The sequence below is a fragment of the Emydura macquarii genome, unplaced genomic scaffold (assembly GCF_026122565.2).
Source record: "Emydura macquarii macquarii isolate MOO-44397 ecotype Brisbane River unplaced genomic scaffold, CSIRO-AGI_Emac_v2 contig_3114, whole genome shotgun sequence".
Lineage (NCBI taxonomy): Eukaryota > Metazoa > Chordata > Testudines > Chelidae > Emydura > Emydura macquarii.
In genome coordinates this window covers 661782-671597 of record NW_027133251.1, presented here as the reverse complement: position 1 = coordinate 671597, position 9816 = coordinate 661782, and the positions used below count along the sequence as shown (strand labels likewise).

The following is a 9816-nucleotide window of genomic DNA, read 5'->3' as shown; positions in this document are numbered from 1 at the left end:
ATGAATTTGTCTGAGGCATCTCCCTTGGATTTGATGTTTGCAGAGAAGATAAACGCAGTGCCTCCTGCCTTCTGGTCTTATCTACCTCAGTGCTGTCCCCTCAGATTCTCGGGGGCGGGCGAGGTGGGCTAGGATAGGTCCATGGTCTTGGTAATGCAAGCTATAGCAGGTTCTTCATCACTGATGAGTCTGCGTATTATCTGGTGGTTGCTGGTGGCAGGTCTTGCATTGATCAGCATTGACTTCAGTTCATGAGGTACTGGTCTGTCTGCTTCCAGCCCATGCCTAGGTAGTGCCCTGTGTGGCATACAGGTGTTAGATGCCTGGAACCTGGTTTTTGTTTTTCTTTTTATGTCTGCCCTGTTCCCTCCTAGTTTGGGCTGTGACCGGTGAAGCAGTGGACTGTGCCGTGAGCTGATCGGCGGGAGGGGCGTTGTCTGGTTCTCCTCGGGAAAGGCGGGTGGTTGGGTCCCTTTTGGACTGGTCAGCTGGCTGAGTCCTGGGAGTGGGCCGATCCGAAGCAGTCTGGGCCTGGCGAAGTGGTGGGGGTGGTGGAAGCCGGGTGGCAGAACAGCCATGGAAATAATCATAATAGGGAGGACCCAGCCCTGCAGGAGGCAGTGTCAATGGCCCCAGGTATTTATTGCCCGGCAATACGCTGTCGGTAATGGCATGATGCCCCGTTACTCTTCCCTACATGGGAGGTGGAGGTAGCCCTTACTAGTTGGTCATGTCTGGGTTAGAGCCCAGGGCTCCTTCCTGGTCGTAGGTGCCGAGTCCTGCTGGGGGGAGGAAGGGGAGAGTATCCAGAGGAGATGGGACCCGGCCCCTTTCAGGGCTCTCAGGTTCCCCTGCTTTTTCTGGCGGTGCTGGCCGTGAGTGGGGGCGGGGCCCCGCTGCTGCGTCCCCACTGTGTGGGGAGAGGAGAGAACAGGCACCAGAGGGAACCACAAGATCTTGTCTGTGTCCAGCAGCCTCAGTGAAGATGCCCCCTCGGTATTCGCTACAGCCCCAGGTCCTGTCACTCCTCTGCCACGAGCGGCAATGCAGGGGACCCAGGGGAAACGCTGACACCTCCCTTGTTCTTGTGTTTCTCCTGCAAGGCCCTGAACGCCTTCCATCTCCCTGGAGACACCCGGGCGCTCCCTCCCGCGCAGGGCCAAGTTGGCATCAGTCCTTTGTAAAATCGATGGCCCCTGGTGCAAACCCACGGGCCTCGGTGCCATTATGCAGTGGCAGATTAATCCATAGGCCCACAGGGCCCGTGCCCAGGGGCCCTGGCCAATTTGGGGGCCCCCGCAGGAATGCCAGAACCTGTGAAGAAGTGGGGGGGGGGGGCGCCAGTGTTGGAACGTAGGCCCCACCCCCTGCTCCTTCCTTTCCCCCAGGGCTGTGCCCCCTGGAGCTGGACCACAGTAAGAGCTGCCCAGGTAGCCCGGGCCACGGTGGGGAGCCCCGGGCCCTACTCCAGTCTAGCCGAGAAAGGCCTAACACCATCCATTGGCTGGCAGTTGAAGCTAGATAAATTCAGAGTGGAAATCAGGTGCACATTTTTAACAGGGAATGGGAATTACCCATTGGAACGATTTGCCACAGGCTGCGCTGGGTTCTCCATCAGTGGCCATTTTTAAATCGAGGTCAGATGTTTTTCTAAACGATCTGCTCTAGTTCAAATGGGAGTGTAGTGAGGGGGCGTGGCCTCCCTCAGAGATGGACATGGAGGGAAGGCCCGCCCCTGGGTGGGCGGAGTCAAATGGCCCGCCCCTGGGTGGGCGGAGCCAGAACAACCCCATGCCCACCCCACCCGAAGCCGAGGGGCGGAGCAGGAAGTATAAAAGGAGAGGCCTCTTGCTCAGTCAGAGCCGAGCTGCCGGAGGGGAAAGACGTCTCTCCCCCGGCTCTGGAGCCCCAGCCTGATCACACCGCCACCGCTGAGCTGCCTACAGCCTGAGCCACAGAGGGGCTGCCGGCCCCCTACGACCTCGTGGAGCTGCCAGCCGGCCGGTCGACGACGTCGAGGGGCTGTGAAGCCTGCCCCGAGGAGACCGAGGGTGACCCCGAGAGCCAGGTACTCCATGGAAGGGGGGGAAGGAAGGAGCCCAGGGAAGCCAGACACCCGTCCGGCTGCATTGTGGTCTGCAGCCACGTCAGCGCATTGCGGCGGGAGCCCCTTTACCACTGCTAGGGCCCTGGGCTGGGACGCAGTGGAGTTGGGTGGGCCTGCATCCCTCTCCCCACCCCAACCCTAGGGTGACTGTCCCTGGGCCATAGACTACTGTGTTTGCCTTACCCTGCCTCGGGGCCCGGGCTATGGACCGCTGGGTTTGCACGCCCCTGACTAGGGATCTGGGCAATAGACTGCTTTATTGGCCCACTCCACCCGAGGGCTGGGGCCAGAGACTCATCACCTGCCCACCCTGCCAGAGGGCACGGGTTAGGGCTTGCTTCAGTGCCGGTGAGCGGCCGTAGGGGCCAGGACCCCTGTCCCAACTGCCAATTCCCCCTGCGAGTTTGTGTCTGCCCAGGCGCTCTGGAGACAGACAGACAGTCCAGGGAGGGACAGCCCACCGCCTTACAGGGAACTAATTCAGCCAGGCTCTCTGGCCTGCGGTATACGGGAGGGCAGAGTAGGCGATCAGGGTGGGTCCCTTGTGGCCTGTGAATCGATAGGCTTGGGAGCTTTAACTGAATCGGGGATTTCCTCCTCCCTTCCCACTTGTCTGCAGGCTGCAGCCTCTGGGGAATTCACCGCTGGCCTGAAGGCTAATGACACCAGGGTGTTAATGACGTTACCAGCTGCTCAGCGCTAATTCCACTAGCGTTTCTCTGGCTCCCGCTCATCGCAGGCGGAATGCGACCCAAGGCCTCATTAAGAGCCGAGATAGCTGAAGAGGCGAAGCCTGCACAGTACATTCCCCCCGTGACCCTTAATAGACTTACAACCCACTGCCTCATTATAACAGGCCAGGGTTCCTCAGGAGAGTCTGTAAAGCAGCGCGGTAATGACAACAAATGAGAATGGTGTTATTAGAGACAGAAGAGCAGCTGTGTTCTGCTGGATAGAAGATAGGGGGGGCTATGCATTAGGACTCCTGGCTTCTGTTCTCAGCTAGGCTACTGGTACTTTGTGCCTCAGTTTCCCCATTTGTAAAATGGGGAATAATGACAATAGCCACCACTGTACTTTGACACCTGCCAGCACTCTGGATGTACTGCAGTGCTCTCCGTCCTATGATTAGCTTAGCTAAGGGACTTATCTGGCTTCCGTTACCCTTGTGTCTGATCTGCTCACAGTGCTATTTTTTCCCCATTTAACAGGAGGGAAACTGAGGCACGGAGTGACTAAGGGCCAGGCTGTTAAAGCTATTTAGATGCGTACCAATGCAGATGGGGTAGTGGGAGCTAGGTGTAGATCTGCTTTTGTAAAGCACACAAGGCACCTTTGAAAATCTGGCCTTACATGACTTGCCTAACCCCACCCAGGAAGGCCATGGTAGGGGAGGGACTTGAACCCCCATTTCCTGACTCCTGCATGAAAACCCTAACCATTGGGCCATCCCTCCTCACCAGGCCCTGAATTAGGTGGGACGCAAGGAGACCCCATGTAGTGCTACTAGGCAGCGCAGCCCGGGTTAGTCAGGAGGAAAGCTAGAGAGTCCGAGAGACCCCCCCAGGGCCTCACCCCCACAGCCTCATCTGCCCGGCCTCCACCACAGCCAACATCTCTCCATCCTCTGCAAGGAGGGACACTCCATGTGTAGCCCTGTCCATATTAATGGAGGCAAACTGGATGCTACCTGCCAGGGCACTGGTTTTATCACCTCACCTGTGGTGTGAAAGCCTTTCTTTAACGGCACTGGGGTAAGGTGCTGACTGTGAGTAGGTGACGTAGGAGAGCTGCCTGCTGTGACTCTGCAGAAGGCCTCGTTAGAACAAGCTAATTCAGCTGCTTGTTTCATGTGCTGTGAGGCTAGTATCAGCACAGCTGGTGAGGGCTGAAATGAAGCCAGTGCCAGGCGTCCCCAGACAACAATGCTTGGATCAAAGGAGCAACGTAAATAAATTAAATGCAATCTTGTTGGCTTCCCCCCTCCCATGCAGACAGAGACCTGCTTATAAAAGCTCAGTGAGTAGTTTAGCTTTTAAGTCAGTGGTCCCCAAACATTTTTACTTCATGCCCCCCTTTGCTCCTGTCCATCCCCCAGCTGTGGTTGGGAGCCGGGGCCGGGAGTGGGGCCGAGTCTGGGGCCGGAGTCCTGGCCGGGCCGGGAGCCAGGAGTTGAAGCTGGGGCCACAGCTGGGGGTGGATCTGTGGCTGGTAGCTGGGCCGGGAGTAGGAGTGGAGCCGCACCTGGACTGCAGTTGGGGCCTGAGGCTGGGCTCACAGCCGGGGCTATGGTCAGGCTGAGAGCCAGGGGCCAAGGACGGGGTCACAGCTGGGGGTGGGGCCAGAATCGGGGTCAGAGCAGAGCTGGGACCAGAGCGGGACTGGGTGGCACTCCCTTCCCATCCCCTGTGGGCACTGGGCTGGCCCCCCCTGCACCCCTCAAAATGTTCCTCTGCACCCCCTCCAGAGGAGTGTGCCCCGCGGTTTGGGGACCTCTGTTTTAAGTGTAAATTCCCACTCCCTAATAAAGCATTATTCCACAATCATCCAAGCACCTAAATTATCTCTCCAGTTTTAGTCGGGTGGTTAGAGAAGAGGAACCGAGACCCAGATCTATTCCTGAGCCTGCTCCCTTGTTACTAAGTGTGACCTGCTCTGTCTGCCTTGGTTTCCCCATCTGTAAAATGGGGCATTAGGAGGTTTAATTCACTGATTAGTGGCTGTAAAGAGTGATATCTGGGCCCACAGAAGTATCATCATTCCTTTGCTGTGTGGTAGTTGGGGGACTGATGGCTTTGTTTGCTGTGTTGTGTAGCTTGCCTCACTTAACTCAGATGCCATGGTGATGGTGCTCAGACACCACCAGTTGCTAGGATATATGGAATCATATTCCTTCTTCAACAAGAGGGAAACATCAACAAAATACAGTCTCACAAACAGCTGTCCACCCAACTCAAGTTCCAGCTTTGTCGGGTTGTTCACCAGGAACATCGCCCTGGCTGGAACTTTCACAGAGAGACACCTAGCGGCAGACTCATCTATGGCAGGTTTATGTCATATCTTTTCACCAGTGTTTGGAGCAGCGTAAGAACCTGGATGGAGCAGAACAGAATATGCACATGTAGGCTGTAGGAAGCTGAGGAATAGTGGTCAGACTTGAGAGAGGTGTCATTGCCACAGGCGGTGGCGGGATGTGTGTTGGGATTGGCACAGAGGGATGAGAGCTGTTAGGGCGGAAGTTTATCTCTTTGTATCGACAGAGGAGTCCCTGGCCTGGCAGGCGGAGGGATATTGATTGCGCCCAGCTCCCCAGGGAGGTGGAAGGATATCAGCTGGGTCTCCCGGAGGTAGAGCCGTAAGAAGTACGGACTCTGCAGTGACATCAGAGCAGCCTGTCAATCCTTTTATCAAAGAAACGACAGGTCCCATTTCAAGGTAGACGAGACAGTAATCAGAAAGGAGCAGTGCTGTCAGGCAGGCTCCCGATGGCATCTGCTACTAATCTCATTAATAATAAGGTGCCAAAAGGGAAAAAGTTCCCTTCCTCAGAGACTCCAGGGGCCAGACTCTGCCATCCCTTCCACCCAACAAAACCGGAGTAACTCTGTGGAAAGCGCCACCATTTGCTCCAGATTCACACAGCTGTAACGGAGAGCAGGATTTACTCTCAGGCCTGTGAATAACACAAAGAAACATCTGTTTCTTTGATTTAAAAAGAAAGCCACAGACAACAGCTAGAGCCACTTCTTTAAGATTTGTTTGGGGGCTTTTGGGTTCTGTTTTGAAAAGGTAATTTCACCCTGGTGAGAAGAACTAGACTGACCCCTTTAAAATCGGAGCAGGCTGGAGCATGGCAAAGCGTGTGTAGAGCTTCATGCAATGCATCCGGGTGCCTGCGTTCAATTCCCAGCTCTGCTGCCTGGCTTTGGGCAAGTCGTTCCGCTGCTCTGTGCCTCAGTTTCCCCATCTGCCAAATGGAGATAGTGATAAAGGTATTCAATGGTAAAGGGATTGGAGAGCTGCAGATGGAAAGTGCTGTTGAAAAGCTAATTGTTGTTATTTCCAAGACAAAGTGCAAGGCAGGTCATCGGAGGGCAAATTATCCCCTCCCCACCCGCTCTCAACAGATCCTGGATGTAAGATTTATTCCTGGACCTCTTTGTCAAACAAGTAGGCTGATTCTCATGTGCCCCTGTTCACTAGCAATCCGGATGTAACCCTTCTACTCCTGTCCTCTGGCTGTTCACGGCAGTCGCTGCTGATCCGAGCTGTGTTGGAACCAGGGATGTCAAGGTGAAAGGCATGGTGTCTACTTCCCGATGCCCTGAGTTGCCCGCTCACCCTAGTGAAGACTCCCTCCGGTATTGAGAGCCAGAGTCAGAAATACTGCAGACAGTTTTCATGCCTTTTCTTTGGTCCATACCCAAGGTTCCTTTCTGAGCATGCCCTGGATTTAGCGTTTTAGCTGCAACAGTAATAAATATCGAGCAAAGAAAGTTAATCTGGATCCAGAGCACTTCAATAAATAAAGAGTAAAAAACCCCGACCCGAACCAAACCAAGCAAGCGGGGCAGAGCTGCTAGCCACGCCGGCCTGTCTGTGTGTAGATCTAATGCAAAGTCTCCTTTGTCCAAAATCAACAGCACCTAACTCAGCCTCAGGCTCCCAGTGGAGCTGTTTTCCATACCGGAAACAAATCTATTTTGACATTCCTGAAGCCGTTGTGCCCAAATTAGCCTGTGCCAAACAGCTTCCCTCATTTCCCAGCCGTGCCGCAGGTACACGAGGGATAAGCCCTCGGGGCGAGGTGACCTCCAACAAGACTGGCATTGTTCCGAGTATCCACCATCTGCTCAGCCCGCAGAGTTCCTCTTTGGGGCCTGGCACGAGCCGCATTGGAATTGCTGGAGGAGGGCGCCAAGGAGGATGGAAGGAAAACTTGACAACTGAATTCTGGCCCGAGGGCTGCCCAGTCAGGATGACTCCGTGCCAACCTGCAGCCATGCAGAAAGGCCTCTTCAAATGTCATTTCCCTCTAGCCCCCAGCAGCCCTGAGTTTCCAGGAGGAACCTGTCTCTCCTCCTGTTGTGTTTCGTTGCCAAAGCAAACAGACGGGGAGGGAGAAGCAGGGATCCTGGTAATGGTTGTCGAGTAGGAAGACCTGCAATCATCAGCAAAATAACAGAGCCAGTATTGGGAGAAAACATCTGTAAGAACCTAGAGGATGGTGGAAGATTGCAACCTGGCTTGTATGGGAAAAATCATAGACTCATAAACTAGAAGGGCCTCGTGGAGATAATCCTGCCACAGCACAGGGAGATGGGCTAGATAAAGTACTCCTGACAAGGCATGAAGGCGGATAATTCTGACTGAATTACCAAGCAAACGGAATGCCTTGCGGTTAGCTATTCACGTATGGTGTGCTGCTTGCTGCACGGGATCGAAGGAAGCACAGCCGTCGTAGGTCTAACAGATGCCTAGGGCCGTGTCGTGCACTCAGTGAGTGGGGAAGAGAGGAAGAAGGCGCGACTAGGCAGGTCATCCTCTGTGGGGCTGGGACGGAGTCTCCTAGCCAGCCAGAGACGATAGAAAACACCACGTGTGGACGCTGCTAGGTGAGAGCTCTACATCTGTGAGGAATCCAGTGGAGCAGCCGTGGGCATGCGCCTTCAACCAAAGAAGACAGCCTGGTGACTGGGAACGCTGCAGAATGCTTTCCTCTGCGCCCCGTCTCCCCACATCACGCCTGTCTTCCTTGGGTTCAATATCTGTCAGCTGATCAACAGTGAGGCTGGGGAGGCACCATATCTGGGGGCCACGAAGGAGATGATCCCTGACAGATCCTGGGTTCAGTTCCGGGCAGGTCTCTTCCCTGCTCTGTGCCTCAGTTTCCCCATCTGTAAAAGGAGGACAAAGATACTGACCTCCTTTGTAAAGCACTCAGAGATCTAGTGAAGAGACGCATGATAGAAGAACCATATTTTATTTATTTGTGTTATTCTAGCACCTAGGGTTGCCAGCCCTGGATCAGGTCTCCACTGCGCTAGGTGCTGTACAAACTCAGAACGAAAAGACAGTCCCTGCCCCAGAGAGCTTACAGTCTGAGCATAAGGCAAGAGACAAACAGGGGGTTGCAAACAGTTGGAGGAGCACAAGGCAGTGATGGGACACCGCTGGTCAGTGGGACAGGCCGTAGTCCTAGCACATTATCAGGCAGGGGTCAGTGAAAGGGGAGCAGGAAGAATGACAGGAGGTTTGCAGGAGAGCTCACAAGAACCCTGCAAGAAGTAGAGGGAAGACAGTGGGACGTGTGTGAGAAGGGGATAAACCCCAAGGAGGGGGAAGAATGATTTAAACTAGCATGAGGGTTTTAATTAGGGGAGGTGAGCTGAAAGCGAGCAGAGGGAACTGTCACTGGATATTAGGAATAATAATCCCTTTCTCCCAACTCCACTTCACCTTTTTGCCTGCTGGATCTCCCACTCGGAACATCCTCATACATCAACCTCCTCCTCTACCGGCCATTTATTTCACTTGTCCTCAGACACACACACACCCAACTCCGTGTTGCAACTGACCCTTAATCATGTGTGTGGTTTCAGTCTGCATCTGGCTGTATGGGGCAGGCCCCTCATCTCCTTTCCTCTCCACACAGAGCCAGGAACCTCTGGCTACATGCTAGTCTCTGTCTGCCGTGGGCTTGCCTCCCCAGGGAAACAAGGAAAGGGCCATTGCTCTAGTGGTTTAACATCAGATTTGGGAAAGCTTCGGTGAGGACGGTGTACAGGGCTGTCCTGCCGTGACCCCCCGGACTGGGCTTAGGTGTTATGTCCAGCAATGTCTTTCCTAGACTGGATTTCCTGGGTTCTGTATATGTGAGATGATATTTACAAGCTATTGACCCACCGCTTGCTTCTGCCGGTGCTGACTTATTGCAAAGCTCTGAGCTGGGCTCCCACAAACACTCCTGGAGCCTCGGGCAAGCCCCTTCCCCTCTCAGGTTCTCTCCTGTAAAACAGGCACTGTGCTCATCCAGCAAGGTGGGCTTGTGGTTAAGCTGCTAGAGAGGGGACTCCAACGAGCTGGGTTCCATTCCTCACGTTGCCAGACACTCCCTGCGTGTGACTCTGAGCAAAGCGTTGAACCTCTACGAGCTGCAGCTCCTCTTTCAAATTAAATCTGTTAAAATTCTTCTCTGCTTTGATGCATACCACACACTTGACAACGGTTGGGCTGCTCGCTGACTGAGGTCGTTGCCTATCTGTATTGTTCCTTGTGCCATCTATTTGTATTAACCTCTTGTGTTATATTTAGAGTGTGATCTCTTTGGGGCAGGAACCCTCTTGCTTGTACAGCGCCTTGCACAGTGCGGTCCTGGTCCATGATTGGGCCTGCGAGGTGCTACGTTAATACAACTAATAAATAATAATAAGATGGTGATCATTGTACCCCTCAGGATGTCGGGAGGTGAATTCCTTAGCGATTGTGAGTTGCTCGGGTCTTGTCCACACTACAGAGTGAGGTCCATGCAGAGCAGCTTACGTCGATCTCACTGTGGAAGTGTTGACACCTAAATTACTCTCCCGCTGACGTAACCGCCCCGTTATGCCGACTTAATACCTCCCCCTCCAAGAGCGCCATAGAGTCAAGGGCGATGTAGTTAGGTCTATGCAGTGTCCTTGTACGTTACTGGCTTCCAGAAGCCATCC

General features: G+C 54.2%; 1 long non-coding RNA gene across 1 annotated transcript; it reads left to right on the top strand.

The window, feature by feature from the left end:
• The first annotated feature begins 1907 nt into the window (after window positions 1-1907).
• On the top strand, window positions 1908-4653 carry LOC137141771 (uncharacterized). The gene is made up of 2 exons (XR_010916734.1): window positions 1908-2068; window positions 2727-4653. It is a non-coding gene; the product is annotated as an uncharacterized lncRNA (long non-coding RNA).
• Window positions 4654-9816: the final 5163 nt, after the last annotated feature.